Below are 27,064 nucleotides of genomic sequence, written 5' to 3'. Positions count from 1 at the left end.
ACTTTTCTTAACAGGCAGACTTTATTCAAGCCATTTTAAAGGTTGATTAACCTTAGTATGTATATGAATGACTTAAGATTTGCCTTTCATCTGCAACAGAAATAGAATGATTCATCATAGTTTAATTTCTCTGAAATTCTAATACAATGCAATATTTGTCCTTTTTGTTTGTTTTCATAACTTATCTTATACAGACCCAAAGGGCTGGATCAAATGGGAACTACATATGTCTGTAGATTATTTTAGCTTGACTCTAACTGAAATGAAATACCTTGTCTGGCACTATATAATCAGTTAATCCAGGATGACAAGTCTATAGAATGGGACATTAAAATAGCCCAGAATGAAAAGTAATATGTTATGCAAGTTGGTCATCAATTTTTAAAGTGTACAAGCATGGTTTCTGAGCTGCTGGGATAAGAATATTTGAACACACACAAAACTCTATTCTTCTATACATTGAGTACTTCTGACAGAGACGTGTGGTTTGTTCCCCCAACACTGACCAGTTCTCTGACACCAGCTGGGTGTCCTAAATTCAACTGAATTCTGACACTGTCAACCTGGGGTTACCCCAGACAGGTTAAGGGCTCAGTCCCACAAGACTGCCATCCTCCGTTTCATATACCTATTGCAAGTCCAGGTTGTCACCTGTGGATCTGATCAACCAGTTATAAATTAAAAGTTCTCATAACTCCTTTCTCAAGTTTGAGAACTTGCTAGAATTACTCACTGAATTCAGGGAAACAGGTTGCTTACTGGATTATGGATTTATTATTAAAGGATGCAACTCAGAAGCAGCCAGGTGGAAGAAGTACATAGGGCAAGATATGCAGGAATGGGCTTGCAGTTTGACACTCTCTCCAGGTATGTCACCTTCCTAGCACCCTCCATGTGTTCACCGACTTGAAAGGCTTTCTGAACTTCTCTAGTTAAGCTCATCTAATAAGCTTGACTGTAGCTTGACTTTTTTGATTTAAAGTATAGTTGATTTACAATGTTGAATTGGTTTCTGGTATACAGCAAAGTAATTGAGTTATACATTTATATATGTACATATTCTTTCTCATACTCTTTTCCATTATGATTTATTACAGGATATTGAGACTAGCTCCCTGTGATATACAGTAGGAACTTGTTATTTATTTCATATGTTGTAGTTTGTATCTGCTAATCCCAAACTCCTGATTTACCCTTTCTCCATTCCCTTTTCCTCTGGTAGCCATTAAGTTTGTTTTCTGTGTCTGTGAGTCTATTTCTGTTTCATAAATAGGTTCATTTGTGTCCTATTTTAGGTTCCATATATAAAAGATGTGCTGCATGCTAAGTCGCTTCAGCTGCGTCCAACTCTTTGCGACCCTCTGGACTGTAGCCTGCCAGGGTCCTCTGTGCATGTGGTTCTCCAGGCAAGAACACTGGAGTGGATTGCCATATCTTTCTCCAGGGAATCTCCCTGACCAGGGGATCGACTCCACGTCTCTTAAGTCTCCTGCATTGGCAGGCGGGTTCTTACCACTAGCACCACCCCAAAAGTGTTAGTTGCTCAGTCTGGTAAGATATATCATATGGTCTTTATCTTTCTCTTTCTAACTTACTTCACTTAGCGTGATAATCTCTAGGTTCATCCGTGTTGCTATCAATGGTATTATTTCATTCTTTTTAATGGCTGAGTAGTATTCCATTATGAAAATATACCACATCTTCCAAACTCATTCAGCTGTTGATGGAGGTTTAGGCTGCTTCCATGTATTGGCTATTGTAAACAGCTGGGCATGCTTGATTATTAACTCAGTTTCCAATCCTCTCCAAAAGATGGCAGTGGGGAAATGGTAGGGGGCTGAAATGTCCAGGCTTCTAATTACAATGTTCTTTCTAATGGCCGGAGAAGGCAATGGCAACCCACTCCAGTACTCTTGCCTGGAAAATTCCATGGACAGAGGAGCCTGGTAGGCTGCAATCCATGGGGTCGCTAAGAGTCAGGCACGACTGAGCAACTTCACTTTCACTTTTCACTTTCATGCATTGGAGAAGGAAATGGCAACCCATTCCAGTGTTCTTGCCTGGAGAATCCCAGGGACAGGGGAGCTTGGTGGACTGCCGTCTATGGGGTCGCACAGAGTCGGACACGACTGAAGTGACTTAGCAGCAGCAGTAGCAGTTCTAATGACCAGGCCCCACCCTGAAGCTATCCAGGAGCCCACCAAAAGTTGCCTCAACAGAACATAAGATGCTCCTATTATCCAGGAAATTCCAAGGGATTTAGGAGTTCTGTGACAGGAACCAGGTCAAAGGCCAAATATTAGAACAAAAGATGCTCCCAGGAAATTAGAAAGGTTTTTAGGCGCTTTGGCCAATAGCCTGGAATGAAGACCAAAATATGTATTTCTTCTTATAACACAATATTTCAGAAACTATATGGAGTCTCTCAGACACTTGGCGTAAGGAGACTGGAAATCTTTATTTTATAAGTCTTAGCACTAGCTATTAAGCCAGACAGACACCAGGCCCTTCTCCCACTTTTGGAGAAAGGGAGAAGGGGTCCATGCAGCCACAGTTCTCAAGAGAAACAGAGGGCAAAGTCTAACACCCAGCTGCTAGGTTGATCAGCACCTGAGGGAGGGCTGTGAAGGTTAAAGATGACCTTCAAGTCACTCCAAAACGCCACCCCCATTGAGAATCACTGATTCGTGCTTTTGCGGGGAGTGGGGCACACCTCACGGCCTGCAGGAGCTTCGTTTGCTGAGCAGGGAACAAACCCAGGCCTGGTAGTGAAAGTCCTGAGTACCAGCCCCTGGGCCTCCAGGGAGTTCCTTGATTTATACTTTAAAAAATTAATTTTTGCACTGAAACATACACAATATTTTAGACATCTTCTAAATCTTGAAAGATTATATTAGCACAGGTGCAGCATTAATAATTATGAAACTTTCCCCCATTTTGAAATAGTTAAAATTAGAGTTCTAGGAATTCCAGTAATTTTACCATTTTTGGTCTTTCCACTGGTGGCTGTCACCAGCTGCTTCATAGGGAAGTCCAGAACCACTCAATATTCTTACCCAGCTTGCAAAATCAGGGATGTTATTCATTTGCATTTCTTGTAAAATAAGAATGTATTTCTGTATAATAACTGGTTAATTTTACTTGTAAGCCAATAAATAAAATGAATAAACAAATGTGATGTGGTAACAAATTAATTAAATGTTTGGGAAATAAAATCCTAATCTCTGTGACAGATGATAATAATCTCTACTATGCTAATAAGGAAGGAGACAGAGTATTTCATCAAGGTTGGTAATCTCCTTCAACTGCCTGGTTCTACCCTGTGTACAACTAGCTAAAGACTTTGATGCTCTGGTCTTTCCCTCTATACTCTGGTCCCATTAGTTCCCAGGTACCACCAGCAGCCAGTCCCCTACCTGTGGAAGAGTAAGAGACCAGCATAGGAGTGGGACTTGGTGGAAATGCCAGAAACACTCTTGGCTCTCCACCTCTTCCCCACCCAGACCCATTTGCATGCTGCAGCATTGACGCAGATGGCCATAGGCTGAAGAGGTTGCCCTGCAATAGCCTGGGAGGAGCAGAGATTAGGTTTGGCCAAGGGGCAGGAAAATCCAACAGGATGCTCTGGAGAGATGCATGCCCTGTTCAGCTCCTGCCTGCAAAGAACAGATTGGGAAGAAACAGTCGACTTCTACCCGACTGGCAAAGAAAAAAAAAAGCAATCAATCGGGGATAGGGGCTAGCTGGCCACCTGAATGGGAGGTACAGCATAGGTGTTCCAGAGTTCTTTGGCTGCTTGGTCAAGGCCCAGAACACTGGAAATGTTGATGGCATAGTATCAGGAGCTTAGTAATAAAGAAGAAAAATGGATAACAAAACCAAGACAAACTCTAGCTGGGAGTTTGAGAAAGAAGTCTTAACAACTAACGCACAAGTATATACCAGGAAACCCAACTTAGCTCTTTGTAAGTTTACCCTGGTAATTTTGTACCAGGATCAGGTACAAAATTATGGGGCCCAGAGCAAAATGAAAATGTGAAAACTGCTGTTAGAGGTAGTGAAATGTAACACTTTTTCCTTTTTTTCTGTGGTCTCTCTCGTGACTTGTTATGGTGTTTTTTACTTGCTATTTAATGTCTATGTAAAGAAAAATTAAGAATTTAAATAGCATGAATTTTATTTATTAACTTTATATCATGCAATGCCAGTTTTATAAACTGACCAAGTTCTCACTGTTGTCCATTCCTTATCCTCTGCTTTTTCTTGACCTAACTTTAGTCAGGTTTCTCTACTCCCAACAGGCCCTTAAACTTTGGACTGCCCCTGATGGGCATACAAAATATGTTCCTTCACCAACTTATCCTGGGAATCAGGGTAGACAGGGAGACGCATTTCCTGGGAAACTGCTCTGATCCTGCCATCTATTTATACTCCCTTGATTCCTCACCTTCCCCTTAAAAGTTTCTGCTAAGCTCTGCTTACTCCTTCCTCTGAAAGAAACACTCTTTTTTCTATTTAATTTTGAGATGCTTGCAGATTTCTGAGATTGGAACATTCTCCCTTTTCTCTTTGAAAAGTCTTTGCTTATCTAAGTCTGGATTTGTTTTTATTTGACAATACAAATATAAAATTCATATGCATATGAATTCAGCATAATTCATAGGCTGATCACTGAGACCCCCACTCCATATTTGATAGCTTCTATGGGCACATGACTTTTGTCTCTACTGGAATAGTGGAAATGCTGCACAAAACTAACTCAGCTGGATTTGCTTTATTTCTTGATACACACACGTGTGTGTGCTCAGTCACTTCAGTCACGTCTGACTCTTTGTGACCTTATGACTATAGCCCCCCAGGCTCTTCTGTCCATGGGATTCACCAGCCAGGAATAGTAGAGTGGGTTGCCATTTCCTTTTCCATAGGATCTTCCTGACCCAGGGATTGAATCCATGTCTCTTAAGTCTACTGTATTGGCAGGTGGGTTCTTTACCGCTAGTGCCACCTGAGAAGTCCTGATACACACATACTACCAACATTTTATTTGGCTTGCTGATAAGTAAGGACTGAAAGGAAAAGGAACTATGAGTTGTTCTATCTTTTTTTTTCTGTCATTGTCTTCAGCATAGTTCAGTTCAGTTCAGTCTCTCAGTCGTGTCCGACTCTTTGCGACCCTAAGGACCGCAGCATGCCAGGCCTCCCTGTCCATCACCAATGCCCGGAAGAAGTGAAGTGAAGTGAAGTTGCTCAGTCGTGTCTGACTCTTTGTGACCCCGTGGACTGTAGCCCACCAGGGTCCTCCGTCCATGGAATTTACCAGGCAAGAATACTGGAGTGAGTTGCCATTTCCTTCTCCAGGGGATCTTCCCAACCCAGGGATCAAACCCAGGTCTACCACATTGCAGGCAGATGCTTTAACCTCTGAGCCACCAACGCCTGGAGTCCACCCAAACCCATGTCCATTGAGTCGGTGATGCCATCGAGCCATCTCATCCTCTGTCGTCCCCTTCTCCTCCTGTCCTCAAGCTTTCCCAGCATCAGGGTCTTTTCCAATGAACCAGGTCTTCACATCAGGTGGCCAAAGTATTGGAGTTTCAGCTTCAACATCAGTCCTTCCAATGAACACCCAGGACTGATTTCCTTTAGGATGGACTGGTTGGATCTCCTTCCAGTCCAAGGGACTCTCAAGAGTCTTCTCCAACACCATAGTTCAAAAGCATCAATTCTTTGGTGCTCAGATTTCTTTATAGTACAACTCTCACATCCATACATGACTACCGTCAAATTTGTTGACAAAGTAATGTCTTTGCTTTTTAATATGCTGTCTAGGTTGGTCATAACTTTCCTTCCCAGGAGTAAGCGTCTCCTAATTTCATGGCTGCAATCACCATCTGCAGTGATTTTGGAGCCCCCCAAAATAGTCAGCCACTGTTTCCCCATCTATTTGCCATGAAGTGATGGGACTGGATGCCATGATCTTAGTTTTCTGAATGTTGAGCTTTAAGCGAAGTGATATCAGAAAAGATATGATAGGATTCCCTGGTCATTTGTTTTTCTTAGTATGTCACTGCCTTTTTGCATTTGAAGCAAGTTCTGCTTTGAAGGGCAAGTGTGGCCTCTGGGCCAAGCAGGTCAGCTTATTCAGTCATAGAAGCAATGTGCCTACCTTATATTACTCATCTTAAGTCTTCGAACTCCCACTGCATAGTGGGTCCATCCAGAATTCTGTGTTCATCAAGCAAAGTAAATGCTATTAACATATACAGATGGGTGGCAAGGCAGGTGATAAGAATGTTGCTGATATGTGCTCATTGAGCAGGCTCCACTGTTCCATTGGACTCCAGTTATAGAATGCCCATTCAAAGATAGAATTATTTAAAATTTCAGGAACATTTTTCAGGATCCCTAAAAGTTCCTAATATTTGTTCGCGTGATTCCCAAGATTGTTTTCTAGAAGGTGCTGTCTGTCCTGGTACCCTTCGCTGGTTGTGTGTGGTTAGGATTCAGCATTTTCACTGACTTGGCCTGTCAGGGAAGTTAGCTTTCTTTCTGACCACCTGCATTCTGCTGCTGCCATGGCTGCTGCAGCTTCCACAGCTGAGTCTTCATGAGGCTTGCTTGCCCACACCCCAAGTCATCCTGTCCTGAGGTATATACTTCTGAAGGGAACAAGGCGACAGTGAAGAGTGAAAAAGCCCTCTCTGCAGACACAGACTCCCTTACTTGTGCCTCACCCCACTGGGAATTACTGATTTCTGTGGCTTCTTGTCCCCCACCCTCAGTGCACAATGTAAGTAATTTCTACATAAACAAATGAGTTATTTCAAATGACTTACAACTGTGTTAAGGTTTGATTGACACAGGCACCGTTTTAGTAACAATGTAATTTTCCCTCTAGTTCATTGAAATCCTAAGAGCAGTTCCATTCAGAGATGTAGAGATCCCAGGTCATTTTACCAGATCCACTGTGGTTTCCATTGGTGGCAGCAGCTGGGTGTTCCAAACTGCCCCACTAGGAAGTTGAAGCCATCCATTATGCTTCTGTATGTATTTTAGGAATAGAAAACCACACTTCATCCATTGGGTCTTTTGTAAAAAGAACACATTTCTGTATGGTAATTGGCTAGTTAACTTAACCTGTAAGACAGGAATTATAATAAAAAGATCAGAGATGATCTTATTAAAATGGCAAGTTACATGACAGCAGTCCTTAGCTCACAAGAGAGGTCGTCCACAATTGTCAAAGTTGACTTCAGAATCTCCTGAAAGAAGTTTGAGAGGCTTGAAGATTTCACATGCCACTTGATAATCTGAAAATCCTGGAGTTCAGCATTGGCAGGCAAAAATCAAGAGCCATCTGGTCACTTGCAGATCCAAAGATTGTATGCAAGGCAAGCCTTGGCTATTAAAGAGGTGGTGGAAGCCTCAACAGCAATAAACTATTGGTGGCCAGAAAGGAAATCCAGCTTCCACTAAAGGGGAATTGAACCCAGCCTGTGATGGCGAAAGCCCCAGGTCCTAGCCACTAGACTATCAGAGAACTTGGTCAAGGCTGAAGGCTGAAAGCAGCACTTTGTGGGAAAAGATCTTACAAATGATTCAGACACATATTAGAAAACTTTCAAGGACGTCTGAAGAATGTTTTGAAGTGGTGTGTGTGGTGGTACTGCGGTGACCACCATCTGGGTCAAAGGATGGAAGGGAACTTTAGTGGCAGAAAAGTTGGAAGAAAGATTGTGATCAGTCAAGCCAAGCAAGAAAAGGATAATTTTTCCTACAACACTTTTATCACTGACATTGACCATACAGGTTTCTCTTTCTCTCTCTTTATTTCTTCTTTCCTTCCCTCCCTTTCATCCTCCCTTACATTCCTAAAATGTGTATGTCTCTCTTGCTTCTGTAGTTTCCCCATTTTTGACTGAGGAAAACACGTCCTTTTTTCCCCTACTCTCCCCCTACAAGGATGATATTCCTGGTCTTCTCCAAATTTCAGTCAGTTAGGTTCAGTTGCTCAGTCATTTTCAACTCTTTGTGACCCCATGGACTGCAGCATGCCAGGCTTCCCTGTCCATCACCAACTCCCAGAGCTTACTCAAATTCATGTCCATCAAGTCAGTAATGCCATCCAACCGTCTCATCCTCTGTCATCCCCTTCTCCTCCTGCCTTCGATCTTTCCCAGCATCATGGTCTTTTCAAATGAATCAGTTCTTTGCATCAGGTGGCCAAAGTACTGGAGTTTCAACTTCAGCATCAGTCCTTCCAATGAATATTCAAGACTGATTTTCTTTAGGATTGACTGGTTGGATCTCTTTGCAGTCCAAGGGACTCTCAAGAGTCTATACCACAGTTCAAAAGCATCAATTCTTTGGCGCTCATCTTTCTTTATAGTCCAACTCTCACATCCATACATGACTACTGGAAAAACCATAGTTTTGACTAGACAGACATTTGTTGGTAAAGTAATGTCTCTGCTTTTTAATATGCTGTCTAGGTTGGTCACAGCTTTTCTTCCAAGGAGCAAGTATCTTTTAATTTTATGGCTGCAGTCACCATCTGCAGTGATTTTGGAGCCCCCCCAAAAGTCTCTCACTGTTTCCATTGTTTCCCCATTTATTTGCCATGAAGTGATGGGACCGGATGCCATGATTTCCGTTTTCTGAATATTGAGTTTTAAGCCAACTTTTCACTCTCCTCTTTCACTTTCCTAAAGAAGCTCCTTAGTTCCTCTTCACTTTCTGCCATAAGGGTGGTGTCATCTGCATATCTGAGGTTGTTGATATTTCTCCCAGCAATCTTGGTTCCAACTTGTGCTTCAACCAGCCCAGCATTTCACATGGTGTGCTCTGCATATACGTTAAATAAGCAGGGTGACAATATACAGCCTTGATGTACTCCTTTCCCAATTTGGAACCAGTCTGTTCTTCCATGTCCAGTTCTAACGGTTGCTTCCTGACCTGCGTACAGATTTCTCAGGAGGCAGGTCAGGGGGCCTGGTATTCCCATCTCTTGAAAAACTTTCCGCAGTTTGTTGTCATCCACACAGTCAAAAGCTTTGGCATAGTCAATAAAGCAAAAGTAGATGTTTTTCTGGAACTCTCTTGCTTTCTCAATGATGCAGCAGATATTGGCATTTTATCTCTGGTTCCTCTGCCTTTTCTAAATCCAGCTTGAACATCTGGAAGTTCATGGTTCAAGTACTGTTGGAGCCTGGCTTGGAGAATGTTGAGCATTACTTTGGTAGCGTGTGAGATGAGTGTAATTGTGCGGTAGTTTGAACATTCTTTGGCATTGCCTTTCTTGGGGATTGGAATGAAAATTGGCCTTTTCCAGTCCTGTGGCCACTGCTGAGTTTTACAAATTTGCTGCCATATTGAGTGCAGCACTTTAAAAACATCATCTTTTAGGATTTGAAATAGCTCAAGTGGAATTCCATCCCCTCCACTAGTTTTGTTCGTAGTGATGCTTCCTAAGGCCCACTTGACTTTGCACTCCAGGATGTCTGGCTCTAGGTGAGTGATCACACCATTGTGGTTATCTGGGTCCTGGAGATCTTTTTTGTATAGTTCTTCTGTGTATACTTGCCACCTCTTCTTTATATCTTCTGCTTCTGTTAGGTCCATACCATTCCTGTCCTTTACTGTGCTCATCTTTGCATGAAAGATTCCCTTGGTATGTCTAATTTTCTTGAAGAAATCTCTAGTCTTCCCCATTCTATTGTTTTCCTGTTTTTCTTTGCATTTATCAATGAGGAAGGCTTTCTTATTTCTCCTTGCTCTTTTATGGAACTCTGCATTCAAATGGGTATATCTTTCCTTTTCTTCTTTGCCTTTAGCTTCTCTTCTTTTCTCAGCTATTTGTAAGGCCTACTCAGACAACCATTTTGCCTTTTTGCATTTCTTTTTCTTGGGGATGGTCTTGATCACTGCCCCCTGTACCATGTCAGGAACCTCTGTCCATAGTTCTTCAGGCACTCTGTCTATCAGATCTAATCCCTTGAATCCATTTGTCACTTCCACTGTATAAGCAGTCATAACAGATTTGACTTAGGTCATTCATACCTGAATGGTCTAGTGGTTTTTCCTACTTTCTTCACTTTAAGTCTGAGTTTGCCAAATTTACCCTTCCCCAATGCAGAGGGTCAATGGGACATGCCCTCCTCCAGTTGCACCCTCCCCTAGGCCTGGGAACAACCTGCACAAATGCCTGAATTCTGATTAGGCCTCTTCTCCCATCAGGACTGCTGAGGTGGACTGAGCCTCTAGTGTGTGCAGGCAGAGATGCACAGATGGCCAAAGGAAGTCTGTTTGCAGGGGTTTGAGAAGAGCTTGGACATGGAGGTGAGGTTTGCCCTTTCAGTGCAGAAAGGAGCTAGAGTGGATAGAGAGTCCTCCCTGTATCACCATGCTCAGGCACAGAACTATGAGGAGTTCCATAACTCTAAATGCAAAACTGGTCTCATAGATCCTTAGGAGAGTATTTTTGTCAAAGTAGGAAGAAAGATCTTATTTTATTTCACAGTTTACTAGCTTAATTTACAAGTTTAAAACATTTATGTGTAAGTATGTGGGCCTCCATCTGTACTCATTCACATAGCTGCAGATATTAGGGCATGCTGAAGTCTGTGACTTTCCAGGCTCACCCATGTATCAGGTTGTCAGTTCCTTGCCCAAACCCTTGGATCTAAGGTCCTTCTTTCCCAAACTTAGTCACCTTTCTCCACTTTTCCAACCAGGAACATTTTCCCAGGTTCTATTCCAAGTAAATTACAGAACCCTTGGAAATAAGTTCAGAACCTTTCCTACTCACCATATCCATTAGGGATCAAGTCCTTTCTCTTTCATCCCTTTGGCTTCCCCTCCAGTGAGAACACTGCCAAGTTCTTTGGTGAGTATTTTCACCTCAGTCGCTCAAGTAGTTGCCATGTAGTTTGAAGGTACAGGGCTAACAAATATACATTTTCCTCTTAAAATTGTATTCAGGATCATGTTTCCAATTTTTAGAAAGATCCCTTTAACTTGAGGAACACTCAGTATTTCTACTAGAAGTTAATCAGAGGAGAGAGAAAAGGGGGCCTGTAAAGTTTCTTGGATGTTGGACTGGATGGATGGTGCATTAGTCAGGTTCTCCTAGAAACAGAACCATTAGGAGATCTGTTGTTGTTGAGTCGCTAAAGTTGTATCTGACTCTTTGCAACCCCATGGACTGCAGCATGCCAGGTCTCCCTGTCCCTCATCATCTCCCAGAGTTTGTCCAAGTTCATGTCCATTGAATTGGTGATACCATTCAAACATCTCATCCTCTGCTGCCCTCTTCTTTTGCCTTCAATCTTTCCCAGCATCAGGATCTTTTCCAGTGAGTCAGTTGTTCACATCAGGTGGCCAAAGTATTGGAGATTTGTACCTATCTACACATCTGTATCTAGAGAGAGAGAAGGCGATTATAAAGAATTGACTCATATGATTATGGATCCACAGCATGAGTTGGCAAGCAAGACACTGAGAGCTGATGGTTTGGTTCCAGTTGGAGTTTGAAGGCTTGAGAACCAGGAGAGCTAGTTCAAGGCCAACAGGCTCTAGCCGGGGAAAAGCTGATGTTCCATTCCAAATCTGAAGGCAGGAAAATCACAATTCCCAGTTTGACAGCAGTTAGGCAGGATGAGTTCTTTCTTACTAGAGGGATGGCGATCTTTTTGTTCTATCTGGTCATCCAACAGATTGGATGAGGCCCATCCACAACAGGGAGAGCAGTCTGCTTTACTCAGTCTTCCGATTTAAATGTTAATCCCATGCAAAAACATTCTCACAGAAAGACTTAAAATAAAGTTTGACCAAATATCTGGGTACCTCATGGCCCAGTCAAGTTGGCACATAAAATTAACCATCACAGATGGTGACACCATTATACTAAGCACACAGAAGAAAAAGAATTCCCTTGGTTGGGCTATAGTTTAGGATAACTGCTTTTTCAGAGCATTTTTGCTTCTGCCCTTTCTGGATGTAGTGCAAAGATGCTTTCATCTGGTTACATAAGAGGAATGAATTAAAAAAGAAAAAGCCCCTTCTGGCAGAGAAACATCAGGGCTGGGTAATATTAATGGTAGGCTAAATACACCAATATACTGATTTATAGTTAAATCTACTGACAATTGGACTTCAGAGACCACACTGAATCTTGTTTGTTTTTAAGTGAAATTCACATAACATAAAATCAACCATTTTTCAGTGAACAATTCACTGGCATTTAATGCATTCTGAAAGTTATGTAACCACCACCTTGATCTAGTCTGAAACATTTTCATCATCCGAAAATAAAACCCCATATCCATTAAGCAATTATTCCCCAATACTCTCTCCTTCCAGTCCTTGGAAACCATTACTTTCTATTCCTTTGCAGTTATCTATTTTAGATATTTCATATAAGTGGAACCACACATTATGTGACATTTTGTGTCTGGCTTCTTTCACTTCTTTTTGGAGTTAATTCATATTGTAGTATATATCAGCACTTCATTCTATTTTATGACTGAATAAAATCCCATCATGTGTATTTACCACATTTTGTTTATACATTCATCCACTGATGGATATTTGGGTTATTGCCACCTTTTGGCTGCTGTGAATAGTTCTGCTATGAACATTCCTGTACAAATATTTGAACATCTTTTTTTTTACTCAATTAGTTCCGTCCCTTCTTTACTTTCCACGGTTTCCTGTCATGTCATTTCTCTACAAATGTATTTTTCTTTTGTTAAGATGCTATGTTGGCCCAAGTTATAACCACTCCTTTGAATGACCCATCATGAGGTTTTTTCCTGTGTGATGTGTGCTACGTGCATTCACAAATTGTCCTCCTCTTGTCAATCTTCTATTAGTGTAATTTTATAGTGCCCCAGCTGGAAAACCTAAGAGGGTACAGGAGAAAAGAAATCTTTTCCTCCTCTTCCCTGCCTGTCACAAAATATTAGAAAACAGAGGTGAACCAAACAACTAACTGCTCCATTTTCGCCTGGAATTTTGAGGAAATGTAAAAGCTTGTGACAGTTTCCACTCAGCAATATTTTTCAGAGAAAGAGAGAGACTCCACACAAAGATCAAACCCAGGCACTGTCAGAAAAACATGGTCCCAAGGGAAAGAGAAAACTAAGGCTGCGCCTACAGGACTCTTTATTAAAGACAAAAGGAAAACTGAAACAGGGCCTCATAGACCCTTTCAGACAGAAAGAGGACACTCCGTCCTAAGGGCATGCCTCAAAGACTTTGCCTTAATGAAGCTTTTTAAAGAATATTAAGGGCCTTGGCCTCCACTAGCCTCACCAAGAGCCCAAAGTAAAAAAGGGCTTATCTCAAAGAGATTTGTGAGTGTGGTTTTTGTCCAATAAGTGAAATATATATTGACATCTAAAAAACTCTTCAAGTCTTTAAAGGGAGTACATCAGCTTGAACTGAAAGGGATAGAGACAAAATTAAAAGAAGCCTTGGATCTCCAAATTTTGATGGGCAGAAAGCAGGCTAGAGGAGGGGGGGAAGGATCAGCTGCAAATGCTATTCTAATGGAAGAGTAAGGATAACTCAGGGGATGATACTGCGAGGCAGAAAATCATTCCCAGTGAGCAGCAGTGGGCCTTACAGAACTGGCATCATGTATCAGGCTGGATGTTAAAAGTACCGTGAACCAGTGATTGCTCTGTGCCTCCAATTTCCCCCTTTGGAATGGCAATGGACACTAACCCAAGACCTTCCCAACACTGTATATGAAGTTACCATGGTGGCAAAAGAAGGGTGTTTTGTGGCTCAATGGTAGTAGAGACCTGTAGCTATTTTGTGTGGTAGCAGCCCCCACTTGTAACAGCCCACTGGCTGTGAGATTCTGTAGAAAAGCCACTCTCAAAGGATTTCCTTCCAGGAAAAAAGGAAAGGAATGTTTGTTTCACTGCAGATAACTCCTGTCTGATTAGGATGTGGAAAACTAAGAAATGTCTCTTACTAGACAATTGATTCATAGCATTCTGGATTAGAACGATGTCTAAAAGTAAGGTGGAGAAAAAGGAAGACTGCGACATCAGTAGCAGATTCTTTAATGATCCTGACTCAAAATTGTCAAGGCCTTGTGGGGAGGGGAAAATGGATAAATGGATCACTGTTTGGTGAGGAGTAAAAACTAAACTTCCAGTGCGGAGCACCTACTAGCGTATACAGAAGCAGAAATATATTATCCTACAAATGAAGCTTACCGAATGTTAGAAAGCGATGTTACCTCAAAATATTTACTTGATAAACATCCATGAGCGGGAGTGAACCAACAACCTCTCACTAAAGAGCCAAACACACCAACGGGTTGCAAAATAGAAACCGAGGAGGCAAGCTCATTACTGCAGATTTTATGCAGAGATCTTTCCACAAACACTACATTGCTCCTCTAAGACACCTGTTACCTAGATTTCAAATTGCAAGTATGTCTCACCCAGGTGATTGTAATAATTTAAGTAAAAAGTTAACCCAGAATACACGAGTCGCCCTACTTTCTGATCTCGGAGCAACCCTGGACTACGGGGCGCTAGGGTCCTGCCGGGGAGATGAGTGGGTTAAGGAGAGGAAAAATAAACCATTCCCTGCCTGGGAAACGACCCCAGACAGAGGCGATGATACCGTCGAAACCTAACCACTAGAACACCAGGGAGCGTGGGGGTTCGGCCCTCGCCTGCTCCTGCTGAACCCAGCGCATCCATGCCACGCGCCACGCGCCACCTTGTTGCCTACACCCGGCCCTTGCAAGTCCAGCCGCCCGCCGGCCCTGTCAGTCCGCCTGCCCTGGCGTGCCTTCTTGCATTCAGCACCCTTAAAACACTGCGCGCGCCGCCGGCTTCTCGCACACACGCCAAAAGCCGCGGGCCAGCTGGCTGGCTCCCCGCTCCCAGCTCTCTCTCCACCGAATGCCCGTGACGGGAGGGCGGTGGAACTCAGCAAAATTCCGGCCCTTTGCCTTGTCAGGGATCGAACCCGAGTCAACTGCTTAGAAGGGAAATATGTTCACTACTATACCACCATCGCTGCACAGCCGAGGGAGACGCCGGCACCGGGCTCAGCCCAGGCACTCTCGCCGACACTACAGCATCCCTGCCAGGACGCCCAGTCAGCCTCGCCCAAAGGCAGAGGGAGGAGACGAAGGGACCCTGGGGGCCTGGCGGCAGGACAGAGAGCGACCGCGGCCACCAAAAAGGGGACGTGGCCTCCCCGTCGGGGAATCGAACCCCGGTCTCCCGCGTGACAGGCGGGGATACTCACCACTATACTAACGAGGACGGCGGCGACCGTCCTACCGCCCGGCCGCTCACCGGCTCTCGGGCTGCCTGCCGACGCGTCCCCCTGCCCAGCACGGGCCCCCGGCCACCGCGGGTCCCGACCCAACCGCGCACCCAACCAACCGCCTCGGTCACAGCGGCAGCCCGCCACCCCGACAGGGCCCCGGACCCCCGGGGCACTGGACACTCCCCAGTGCTCGCCGCCTCTTGCCTCCAACGCGGGCATTCCGCCGGCAGAAGGGGGCCCGAGAAGGAAAGCCAGGCTGCGAGGACACGGTGGGCGCGCGCCGGCCGGCGTCCGGCCAGGAGAGGCGCGGCTGGGGAGGGGCCGGCCCGCCCAGGGCCCGGCTGGGTCCGGGGCGCGACCCGCGGCCGAGCCAGGCGCCTCGGCCTGCGGCCGCCGCGCGCCGGCTCCGTCGACACCCACCCCGGACGGCCGCCTGCCTGCCTGCCTGCCTGCCTGGCGCGGCGCACGGCGCGGCCCGCCAAGGGCACCGGGGCTCGCGCCGCGTCGGGTCCCAGCCAGGTGAGCGGCCACGCGCGCAGCGAGGCCCGCCGTCAGGATGGCCGAGCGGTCTAAGGCGCTGCGTTCAGGTCGCAGTCTCCCCTGGAGGCGTGGGTTCGAATCCCACTCCTGACAAGCCAGCCTTTTGGCCCGCCGGACAAACGCACCCGTCCTCCCCGCGCCACTGCCTTTCTCCACACACGCCCTCCTGCCCCGCCCCCCCCCCCCCCCCCGCCACCTGCACCCCACACCAGGAACCTTCAGTCCTTCTCAGCGCATCTTTCCTCCCAAGATGGCTGAGGCTGCAGCTGCTGATTTTCTGACTGCCACTTGCCCACCCCCGCCGAAACACGCCCACCCGCGCCCCCACCTACGCCCACCCACGCCCATCCACGCCCACGGCCGCGCTCCAGCTCGCCCCGGTCCGCGCCGACTCAACAGCCCCGCGGCGGGTGGCAAGCCTTCCTCGCTTCGCCGGCGCTCCGACCTCTGCCTGGGGAACGGCCAACTAGCTCTCGTAGCTTTGTTTCAACGTCCGCAGCGGCCGCTCTCCCTCTGGACGGCATCCTGTCCTCCCCGCCCGCCCCGCCGGCCTGCCTGCGCTCCACAGCCACAAGGAGACAGCCGAGCCCCCCCCTTGCCTTGGCCGGGCTACACCTGCCTGGCGCCCGCCCGGCACGCGTGCCACCCAGCCTTTCTGCTGGCCAGCGAACACCGACCTTCCTTGCACGAGTCCGTCCCGGGAAGGGTGCTCCGCTGGGGAGGGAGCGGAAGCCCTGCGTGCCCGTGCAGCCCACCCACAGGCGCCCGGCCGGCGCGCCCGACCTCGGCGCCACCGCCGCCCGTTCCCGGGGGAAGCCGCTGCCCAGGCCGGAGCCAAGCCCGACTTGGCGTGCTCCCTTGCCTCAGCCGGCAGTCCCCGAGCCGGGAGCCGCTCTGCCAAAGGGCCCCTCCTCACCACCACCACCACCGTGTCAGAGACAGACCCCGGGAGCGCTGTCGGCCAGAGCGCAGGAGCCAGGCCCACACGCCTTTGGGTCCCTGGGCATGAGCGCCGCTCGGGGGGAGGGGGGTCGGCGGCGGAGGGGCTCCAGGGCGTCGCGCTCCCGCACTCGGGCGCACAGCCCGAGCCCCGCATCCCGGCCCCCGCCAGCTCTCCCACGCCCTACCCCGGCCAGGCCGGAAAGTCAGCACGCCAGAGGCACTTTGGGTCGAGAACCGGTACGTCGCGAGACCGTCTGCGCGCGGCCGCAGCGACCACACAGCGCCTGCACCTGACAGGGATCCCGGCGCGGGGCAGACCGCATGGACTGCCGGCCCCCTCAGACGACACCGAGAGGGTCGCGGCGGCCGTGGTCAGCGCAGAAGGCGCAGGACGGGCCGAGTGGGCCCGCGTCCCGCCGACCCGGGGTCCCCACAAGAGCGCCGCGCCCTGGAGTCGTGCATGTGCCCGGATCCTGGCTTTCAGGTCGCACGCCCGTCGTCTCCTGCTCCGATGGAGCAGATACATGCCCACGGGCGAGCAGTGAGCGGTGACGGGCCGGTGGCGGCCAGGGCCTCTAGGGCAGCGTCGGGCGGTGCTTGCCACCGGCGCATGGGTGGTTCAGTGGTAGAATTCTCGCCTGCCACGCGGGAGGCCCGGGTTCAATTCCCGGCCCATGCAGCTACAGTGTCCCTTTTTGGTCCCGCAGTGCAGCCCCAAAGCCCAGCTAGGTCTGCCGGCTGAAAGGCGCTCCAGGCATCGCTCCTGCAACCGCTGGTTGCTACCTGCTGCGCGCTGCCTCTCCCACGCAGACCCGACGACCCCTCCCTATGCCACCCATAAAAGGCCTGCTCCCAAGCCCCCGTGGCACGTAACACAGCGGGCTCAGCAGCCCGTGCGCTTCACCGCAGCATCAGCCCTGCCCCAAGAGCATCACCACCTCAGATACACCCTCACCATCCCCCTACACCCTATACGCAATTTAAGAGGTAGAAAACTACCTTAGGGGAAAGGCAGGGTAGGAACGCATTGGGAATCAGATCAAGAGTTAAGAAATGCTATACAAACAGTAGATAAGCAACAAAGCTTTCCTATGTAAAATGAGAACTGTATCCGTAACTCGCCTTAACCTACACTGGAAAATCACCTGAAAAGAACGGGGGACTGACTCACTTTGCCGACCACTGACCGGTGCCCCGCCGGGGTGGGGGCTGCCGCTGTGACCGAGGCGGTTGGTTGGGTGCGCGGTTGGGTCAGGACACGTGGTGCCGGGTGCTGGGCAGGTGGAGGCATCGACAGGTAGCCCGAGAGCGGCAGGGCGGTAGGACGGTCGCCGACGTTCTCGTTAGTATAGTGGTGCGTATCCCCACCTGTCACGCGGGAGACCGGGGTTCGATTCCCCGACGGGGAGGCCACACCCCCTTTTTGGCGGCCGCGGTCGCTCTCTGTCCTGCCGCCAGGCACCCAACGGCCCTTGGTCTCGTCCCGCCGCCTTTGGGCAAGGCGCCAGGGCGCGGTGCCCGGCCTAGCCACCGTCAAATCCTTTCCCCGTACAGCCCTCCAGCCTGAGCCCTTTGTGGTCTCTGGGCGCACTGTCGCCATGGCGGAACTGGCGTCTCCTTGGCGACCCCAGCCTTGCCCGACCAGAGCGGAAGTTGGGGCACGCCCACGCACCCACCCCCACTGGTTGCCTCAGTGGGCTCCTAGGCTCGAGACGCCCCCGCCGTGCGGCTCGGCACAGCACCGCGACGCGTGCAGGCAGCTGGGTCCCGTATCCCCAAGTCTTCGTGGGAAGTGGCTGCGCCAAGCTCCCGGTGGAGAAGGGCTTTGGATAGCTGGGTGCTGGAAACTGCGTGCCCCACGTTGCCTGCCGGGGCTGAGGGCGGAGGCGTGCGCGGGCCGCGGTGGGGATCGAAGGGCAAGGGCCGCAAAGCCTTGGAAGCGCCGGCCAGGGGCGGGCGGCCCGGTGGACCCCGGTAGCTGCGTAGCGCTGGCGCGCAAGTGGCGCCGCACGGCTGATGGTGGCGACGGCGACGGCACAGAGCCTCCGGGTGACTGACGGGGCGTGGGGGCAGGGATGCGGAGGCGGCGGCGGCGGGGAGAGTATTCTGGGGCGAGCCCGGGGCCTGCGAACGGCGGAACTAGGGCTGTGTAGCGTTGGTGGTATAGTGGTGAGCATAGCTGCCTTCCAAGCAGTTGACCCGCGTTCGATTCCCGGCCAACGCAGCGGGCCGACCTTTTACTGAGCTGCACCGTCCTCCCGGCAGGGGCGTTCGGGGGAGAGAGAGCTGGGTGCGGGGAGCCAGCCCGCTGGCCCCGCGGCTTTTGGCGTGTGTGCGAGAAGCCGGCGGCGCGCGCAGTGTTTTGAGGGTGCGGAAAGCAAGACGGCACGCCAGGGCAGGCGGACTGACAGGGCCGGCGGGCGGCTGGACTTGCAAAGGCGGGGTGTGGGCAGCAAGGGGGCGCGGGCGGGTGGCATGGAGGCGCTGGGTTCAGCCGGAGCAGGCGAGGGCCGTGCCCGACGCTCCCTGGTGGTCTAGTGGTTAGGATTCGGCGCTCTCACCGCCGCGGCCCGGGTTCGATTCCCGGTCAGGGAAGCCTTTCTTCTTCCTCTCCGGAGGCCTGCCACCTGCCGAGGTCCTCGCCGGCGACCCGCCCAGCCTTTTAGCCTACGCAATGGCAACCCACTCCAGTCCTCTTGCCTGGAAAATCCCATGGACGGAGGAGCCTGGGAGGCTGCAGACCATGGGGGCGCTAAAAGTCCGATAGGACCGAGCGACTTCACTTTCACTTTTCACTTTCACGCATTGCAGAAGGAAATGGCAAGCCACTCCAGTGTCCTTGCCTGGAGAATCCCAGGGACGGGGGAGCCTGGTGGGCTGCCGTCTAGTCTATGGGGTCGCACAGAGTCGGACAGGACTGAAGCGACTTAGCAGCTCAGCACTGCGCCAGAGGCCCCCCCGGGACCCTGCACCTCCAGCCCAAGCGCGATTCAGGCCACCTCCGCCGTCCCCCGGGGCAAAGCTTTTTTGGCCGCAGTGGCGACCTCGCGCCGCGCCGCTTTCACCACGACCGGCCTGAGGCCTCCCATGCCCCGCCTCCCTCCCTCCTGAGGGGCTGCGGCCGCTGGCCCTGGTGGCGGCCGTGATGCTCCTGGGCTTGTGCTGGTTCTCCTGCTGTGGGTGGGGGTGAGGAGGTGGGGTTGGATAGGGCGGGTGGGGGTAGGCGCGGGGGTAGGGGCGCGGGCTGCGGTGGTCACCAACCACCAACGGGGGCCAGCAGCGGCAGGGGCGGTGGCCGCAGCCCAAGGTGAGCGAGGGGGATCTGCCTCTGGGAGTGGGGGCCAGTGGCCACGGACACGCCTGCCTTCCCATGTCCCTCATGCCAGCCACCTCTCTGGGCGGCTTGGCCACTGCGTGCCAGGTCCCGGGCTGGCTGTGACTCCCGTATGCCGCTGGTGTCTCCAAGAGGGTTCTGGTCTGGACTGGGCTCTGGGAGGCGGACCACGGCGCCCGGGAGGCATCGGGATCAGTTCGGTCGCTCAGGGCACTGCAGCAGCCCCAGGCTTCCCTGTCCATCACCGACTCGCGCGGCTTGCTCAAACCCACGTCCGTCCAGTCGGGGATGCCATCCAAGCCTCTCATCTTCTGTCGGGTCGTCCCCGTCTCCTCCTGCCTTCCATCAGGGTCTTCTCCCGTGAGTCAGTCCTGCGGGTCAGGTGGCCAGAGGATCGGAGTTGCAGCTTCAGCCTCAGTCCTTCCAATGAATATCCAGGACTGATTTCCTCTAGGATGGACGGGTTGGGTCTCCTCGCAGTCCAAGGGACTCTCAAGAGTCTTCTCCAACACCGCAGTCCAAAAGCATCAATTCTTCGGCACTCGGCCTTCTTTATACTCCACCTCTCACATCTGTTCGTGACCGCCGGAGAAGCCGTAGCTTTCACGAGACGGACCCTCGTCACACCCCTCGTCTCTGCTTTTGGACATGCTGTCAAGATTGGTCATAGCTTTTCTCCCAAGGAGGCGAACGTCTTTTCATTTCACGGCCGCGGCCGGCGTCTGCAGTGCTTTGGGGGAGCCCCCCCAAATGAAGTCTCGCCCGCTTTCTGTTGTTTCCCCGTCTATTTGCCATGAAGTGATGGGACGGGATGCCATGATCTTAGTTTTCTGAATGTTGAGTTTGAAGCCAACGTTTTCACTCTCCTCTTTCACTTTCCTCAAGAGGCTCTTTAGTTCTTCTTCGCTCTCCCCGAGGCAAAGGGGTGAAGATGGATGTGGACCTGTGCCGCGAATCCCACCACCGCGCAGTGGAAGGGAGAGAGCTCGCAGATCCGGGCGGGGCGGGGCGGGCCGGCCCGGCCCGGCTGGGAAAAGCTAGCCCACCAGCCGGGAGGCGGCAGATGCGCTCGAGGCAGCGATGCCTGCCGGGGAGGACAACCCGACCATCAGGGTGTTTCCCTTGCCTGACCACAGCTCTCAAGCCTACCGGACTGAGGCAAGGTTTACCCAGGCCTCCCTCCCCCACTCGTAACCAAAGGTGGGCACTCGGGCGCGCGCGCACGCACACACACACACACACACACACACACACACAGAGCGCCCTGTTCCACGCACCCCTCCCCTAGTTATGACATCTAAGAGTTTCCCATTCTCTCTAACCTGTCTATCCAGGATCCACTCTATCCCTCTCCCCTACCTGTCATCGTCTTCCCCTAGGAACTCTCCCCGAGGGTAATCGCCCACCACAGTCTCCCCCTGGGCCAATCTCGGGCTCATCTATCCCCAAAGGGTTTCATTTCACGCCTGTTCAAGGACTGTGTCCTTCGGAGGTGAAGTGGACGGCCGACGAAGGTCACCAAAGTGCGTAGAGGGCGGCACATTTGGGTGCGAAAGGCACGAAGCCGAGTCCCCTTTGGGAAAAGAGCCCCCGTGTCCCGACGTGTGCTTGTGGTTGTTAAAGGAGGTCTCCTTGAGGCCCCTGCCGTGTCGTGGGCGTCAGCGTGCGTGGGGGAGAGTATGGGACGAAGGTGCTTGGGGCCCTGGCTGGTGGGCGCCCCACGTGGATCAGGGACCTGGGCAGCGCGATCACAGGCAGAGGGGGTGGCAGCGAGCCGAGGGGCTGGCAGGCAGGCCCGGGGGTGCTTGGGTGGGGTCTGCCTGGAGGGCCGGCGGGAAGGGGCGTGTGGGGCTCGCGGGAACCTGGCCCAAAGATCGGCAGGCCACTTGAGCAGGCCCTCTGCAGAAGCATGGGCGCGGTGGCGAAGCCGTGCCAGGCGCAGGTGAGAGGCCGGGACGGATCTGCGGGAGGTAGGGGTGGGCGCGGGGTCGGGGTGGGTCTGTGGAGCCGGAGGGAGGCTCGAGCTGGTGAACGTCAGGGCAGGGCAGGCCAGGCCAGGGCAGGACGTGTGAGGGGTGGCCCGAGCTCCAGGGGGGATGGCGGCGGGGGTGGGGGCATGGGGCCGAGCCTGGAGTCTGGAGGGAAAGGCAGAGGGCAGGCCGTGACAGTGAGGGTGCTGTGGCGTGAGGAAGATGGTGCGAGAGCACTCCATTTGGGCGGGGGTGGCGGGTGAACGGGCGAGCCACACTGGTGCGCGGTGCCGCAGGCTGCTCAGGCTCAGCGGTGGGCTGAGGACACAGGCAAGCGAACGACAGAAACGGAGTGCCAGATGGGGGCCAGAACTGGTCCGAGATGGGTGGGTGGGCCCGCCGTACCGCCCCAGAGACCAAAGTCACCACTCATCAGGAGCAAATGTCCAGTCTCGGGTGTGACATGGCTGGGGGGTCAGGGTAGGATGGGGGGTGGTGGTTGGGAGCTCGGGTGGCTGAGATTTCACGAGGACCAAGGAGAGCTCCCATGTGACCGAGCACAGTCATCCCTCCAGGGTACACACCCGCAGAGGGCAAACGTCGGGGAGGTCTGAGGTCCGCACACCGCCACGGACACGGCAGCACTGTTTGCCGTCGCCAAGACACGGAGCAAGGCCCAGCGCCCATGCACACGTGGCGGGCCCGAGAAGAGGTGGCACAGGTGTAGCATGGAACCATCACTCAGGCATAAGGAAATAAACCAAGTGTTGCCATTTGTCACAAGCAATGACGGACCTAGAGACTCTTACACTTGGTGAAGAATGTCAGACCGCGTGGGACAAAGACATGTGGAACGTGTGAAAGAATGCAAAACGACGCTATTTGCCGGGGAGAAACCCACTCACGCAGAACACCACCTTAGGGTAACGCCAGCGGAAAGGCAGCGCTGGAGCGACGAGTGTGCAGCTGGGACCAACAGATACGCAGGACCCTGGATAGAGGGAGAAGCGCCCAGGTGATCCAGTTCAACACAGGGAATAAGCGTCAGGACCCTGGAATACCCTCAAGTGGAAAAGAATCTGAAAACATACACGAAATCCAAAATCTGTACATGGGAAACAGAATCACTTTGCGGTCCATCGGAAACGAGCACAATATTGGAAATCCACTGTACTTCCGCAACAACCGCAACTCCGACATTCGAGTAAGCTTTGACAAGAAAACGAAATCTACAGGCAACTAAGTCAGCGGGAAACAGGCGAGCTGTCCCAAGCCCACCCTGGGTACATACCCGTGAGAGCCGCAACTCTTCATTCGGAAAGACACATGCCAACCCCACGGTCATGGCAGCACTGTTTGCCGTAGCCGAGACGTGGAGGAAACCCTAGTGCCCATCCCCAACGGCTCACCCACGAAGGTGCCATACCAGAGAAAGGGAGAGAATGGGATGCCACTGAGCCGTCCACACGAGTCAAGTTAGTGTCACTGGCAGCAACAGCGGCTGGAGCTGCAGAATATTACCCTTGGTGAGGGAAGTCACACAGACAGGGTCACAGATGGGGGAATCTAAAGTGTTGTACATATTCACCCCTGTGCCCACCAGCGACAGACTCTCAGGCTCGGGAAAGCAGCCTCGGGCTTCCCAAGGGCAGAGTCACGCACGGAGGGATGGATGAGGAGCCGGCCTCAACGGATGTACCGTACCAGTACTGCGTAGAAAGGAGAGGAGCAACGAGGATACACGGATGCTACAGGGAATGAGATCCCACATCCTGTCATCACCTGTAACGGAAACCGATCTGAAACCCTAATCCTACATGCACAGGAGTGAATCACAACGCTGTACAGCGGACACGGGCACCAGGCTGTAGATCGTGCTGTTCTACACTTCCAGAACAACGACTGCCACTCCGGGGAAGTCCGTCAGTCGAGGATCGGTCCAAGAGTAGGAAAAAGAAGAGCTTACATTGTGATCCAGCAGACCCAATCCCGGCTACTCATCGGGAAAAGACAACACGCCCAAGGGGAAGAGAGGCGGGCATCCCCCAGGGTCATCGCAGCCCTCGGTGCCGTAGCCGAGACATGGGAAACGCTCATGTGCCGGTCGGCCCGTGGCCGGCACAAGAAGGTGAGGCAAATACATACCGTGGAATGTGACGCAGCCATCAAGAAGGAGCAGCCATCGCCATGGGCCACAAGGCCGGACGGACCCACAGAAGGGACCACTGAGTGAAGTGGGTCGGGTGGAGAGGGACAAAGCTCTGTGGACTCGAACAACGAATACAAAGGAATGTCTGTGCAACGGGAAACCGACCTTGAGACGTAGAAAAGGTGCATAGGGCTACCCAAGGGGAAAGGCAGGGAAGGGACGAAGTTGGAGTCGGATCAAGAGATAGGAAATACTATGCCTATGCTTACAGTCGATGAGCAACAGAGCTTTCCTCTGTAGCATGAGAACTGTATTCGTGTCTCACCTTAACCTACACTGGAAAATCACCTGGAAAAGAACAGGGGACTGAATCCCTTTGCCGAGCACCTGAGACTAACCCAGGACTGTAAATCAGTTCTACTGGTGTTGGAAGCCGCAGAAAGAGGAGCAGGCCTGGCCTGGGGTGGGGGGTGGGGGGAGGCAGGCCAGTGCGACAAATGCAAAGGCAGGTTCCTGACAAGACTGGGATTTGGAATGGCTCAGGGAGGAACTGGGCGTGGGGAGGAGGGGGGGGTGTGCAGATGGGGGAGGCGCCGAGCAGGGTGGGGGTGGGATGATGGGGTGCGTTTGGGGAAGTCGGGGGACGGTGAGGGTGCAGGCTGAGGTGGTGGTGCTCTTGCGGCAGGGCTGATGCTGAGGTGTGGCGCGCAACAGGGTTTCAGGGGGATGGGGTGATGTTGGAGACGGTGAGGCCGTCCCTGTTGGAGACCTATTTCTGCCGAGGGACGGGGAGCTGGTGGACTGCTTTGGAACTCCTCCTGCAAGACTCTGGTCCAGGGACCCTCCAGGCGAAAGGGATGTATGCTTGCCAGATGTGGCAACTTCCTTGCTCCTGGCCGTGCAAACGTAGTGTGATTGATTCTCCGGAGTGTGGGGAGAGTGAGGCAGGGAGCTTGGAGACGGACGTTGTGAAAGGTGACGAGGTGGTGCGGGCGGCTGCCAGCCGTGGGGTATTCCTTCCAGGGCAATCCCTGAGCCCCGGCTGGGTCGGGTGAGGAAGCGACAAACCCAAGAAAGGTGCCTGGACGCACGGGCGGCTGAGCCCGCAGGGCTTGGGGCCACGGAGGCTTGGCAGCAGGGCCTTTTCTGGGTGGGGTGGGGTGGGGCGGGGTGGTGGGCGTCTGCGTGGGAGAGGCAGCGGGCGGCAGGTAGCAGCCAGCGGTTGCAGGAGCGCTGCCCGGAGCGCCTTTCAGCCGGCAGACCTAGCTGGGCTCTGGGGCTGCAGTGCGGGACCAAAAGGGGACGCTGTGGCTGCATGGGCCGGGAATCGAACCCGGGCCTCCCGCGTGGCAGGCGAGAATTCTACCACTGAACCACCCATGCACCGATGACCAAAGCCGCCCGACGCCGCCCCAGAGGCGCTGACCGCCACCCGCCCGGCACTGCTCACTGCTCGCCCGTCGCCCGTCGCCCGTCGGCATCTATCTGCTCTATCGGAACAGGAGACGACGGGAGATAGAGGTTGGGGGTGGGGGCGCGACCTGAAAGCCAGGATCCGGGCACGTGCAGGACCCCAGGGCGCGGCGCTCTCGGAGGGACCCACTCGGCCCGTCCCGCGCCTTCTGCGCCGACCACGGCCGCCGCGACCCTGTCGGTGTCGCCCGAGGGGGCCGGGAGCCGACGCCGTCTGCCCGGCGCCGGCATCCCTGTCAGGTGCAGGCGCAGGCGCCGCGTGGTCGCTGCGGCCGCGCGCCGACGTTCCTCTCAGCGACCGCCGGGTCCCGACCCCAAGGCGTGTGAGCCCGGCTCGAGCGCTCTGGCGGCCCGCGCTCCCGAGGTCCGGCTCTGACGGGGTGGTGGTGCTGGTGAGGAGGGGCCCTTTGGCATTGCGGCTCCTGGCTCGGGGACTGCCGGCTGAGGCAGGGAGCGCGCGCAGGCGGGCTTGGCTGCGGCCCGGGCAGCGGCTTCCCCCGGGAACGGGCGCGGGGGCGCCTGTGGGTGGGCTGCACGGGCACGCAGGGCTTCCGCTCCCTCCCCAGAGGAGCACCCTTCCCGGGACGGACTCGTGCCAGGAAGACCGGTGTTCGCTGGCCCGCAGGAAGGCTGGGAGGCACGTGTCCCTGGCGGGCGGCAGGCAGGTGTGGCCCGGCCAAGGCCGCAAGGCGCAGAAGCGTCGAGGGCACGCAGCACCCCCCTGGCGGGCAAGGCGGGGGCTCGGCCGCCTCGGTGTGGCTGGGGAGCGCAGGCGGGCCGGCGGGCCGGCTGCGGAGGACAGGGTGCCGGCCGGAGGGAGAGCGGCCGGGGGCGGACGTGGAAGCAAGGCTGCGAGAGCCAGTTGGCCGTTCCCGGCAGAAGTCGGAGCGCCGGCGACGCGAGGAGGGCTTGCCACCCGCGGCGGGGCTGCGTGCTTCGGCGCGGCCGGGGGCGGGGCGGGGCCGTGGAAGTGGAAGTGGGAGGGTGGGCGAGGGTGGGCGAGGGGAAAGCGGGGAGGCAGGAAAACCAGCAGCTGCAGCTGCAGCTGCAGCCAGCTGGAGAGGAAGGATGCGCTGAGGAGGACTGAAGGTTCCTGGGGCGGGGGTGCAGGTGGCGGGAGGCAGCGCGTGTGTGGAGAAAGGCAGTGGCGCGGGGAGGACGGGTGCGTTTGTCCGGCGGGCCAAAAGGCTGGCTTGTCAGGAGTGGGATTCGAACCCACGCCTCCAGGGGAGACTGCGACCTGAACGCAGCGCCTTAGACCGCTCGGCCATCCTGACGGCGGGCCTGGCTGGGCGCGTGGCCGCTCGCCTGGCTGGGACCCGACGCGGTGCGAGCCCCGGTGCCCTTGGC

At 53.1% G+C, this 27,064-nt stretch overlaps 7 non-coding genes across 7 annotated transcripts; 4 read left to right on the top strand and 3 right to left on the bottom strand.

Annotated features, from left to right (window-relative positions):
* Window positions 1–15,227: 15,227 nt before the first annotated feature.
* On the bottom strand, window positions 15,228–15,299 carry TRNAD-GUC (transfer RNA aspartic acid (anticodon GUC)). The gene has a single exon. It is a non-coding gene; the product is annotated as a tRNA-Asp (tRNA).
* Window positions 15,300–15,856: 557 nt separating this feature from the next.
* TRNAL-CAG (transfer RNA leucine (anticodon CAG)) lies at window positions 15,857–15,939 on the top strand. The gene has a single exon. It is a non-coding gene; the product is annotated as a tRNA-Leu (tRNA).
* A 1,457-nt stretch (window positions 15,940–17,396) lies between these two features.
* Window positions 17,397–17,467, top strand: TRNAG-GCC (transfer RNA glycine (anticodon GCC)). The gene has a single exon. It is a non-coding gene; the product is annotated as a tRNA-Gly (tRNA).
* Window positions 17,468–18,940: 1,473 nt separating this feature from the next.
* On the top strand, window positions 18,941–19,012 carry TRNAG-UCC (transfer RNA glycine (anticodon UCC)). Its single transcript has one exon. It is a non-coding gene; the product is annotated as a tRNA-Gly (tRNA).
* A 299-nt stretch (window positions 19,013–19,311) lies between these two features.
* Window positions 19,312–19,383, top strand: TRNAE-CUC (transfer RNA glutamic acid (anticodon CUC)). The gene has a single exon. It is a non-coding gene; the product is annotated as a tRNA-Glu (tRNA).
* A 6,170-nt stretch (window positions 19,384–25,553) lies between these two features.
* TRNAG-GCC (transfer RNA glycine (anticodon GCC)) lies at window positions 25,554–25,624 on the bottom strand. Its single transcript has one exon. It is a non-coding gene; the product is annotated as a tRNA-Gly (tRNA).
* Window positions 25,625–26,908: 1,284 nt separating this feature from the next.
* TRNAL-CAG (transfer RNA leucine (anticodon CAG)) lies at window positions 26,909–26,991 on the bottom strand. The gene has a single exon. It is a non-coding gene; the product is annotated as a tRNA-Leu (tRNA).
* Window positions 26,992–27,064: the final 73 nt, after the last annotated feature.

The sequence above is a fragment of the Bubalus kerabau genome, chromosome 6 (genome assembly GCF_029407905.1).
Source record: "Bubalus kerabau isolate K-KA32 ecotype Philippines breed swamp buffalo chromosome 6, PCC_UOA_SB_1v2, whole genome shotgun sequence".
NCBI lineage: Eukaryota > Metazoa > Chordata > Mammalia > Artiodactyla > Bovidae > Bubalus > Bubalus kerabau.
Note: the sequence above shows the minus strand (reverse complement) of the source record. Positions and strands in the feature narration are given on the sequence as shown.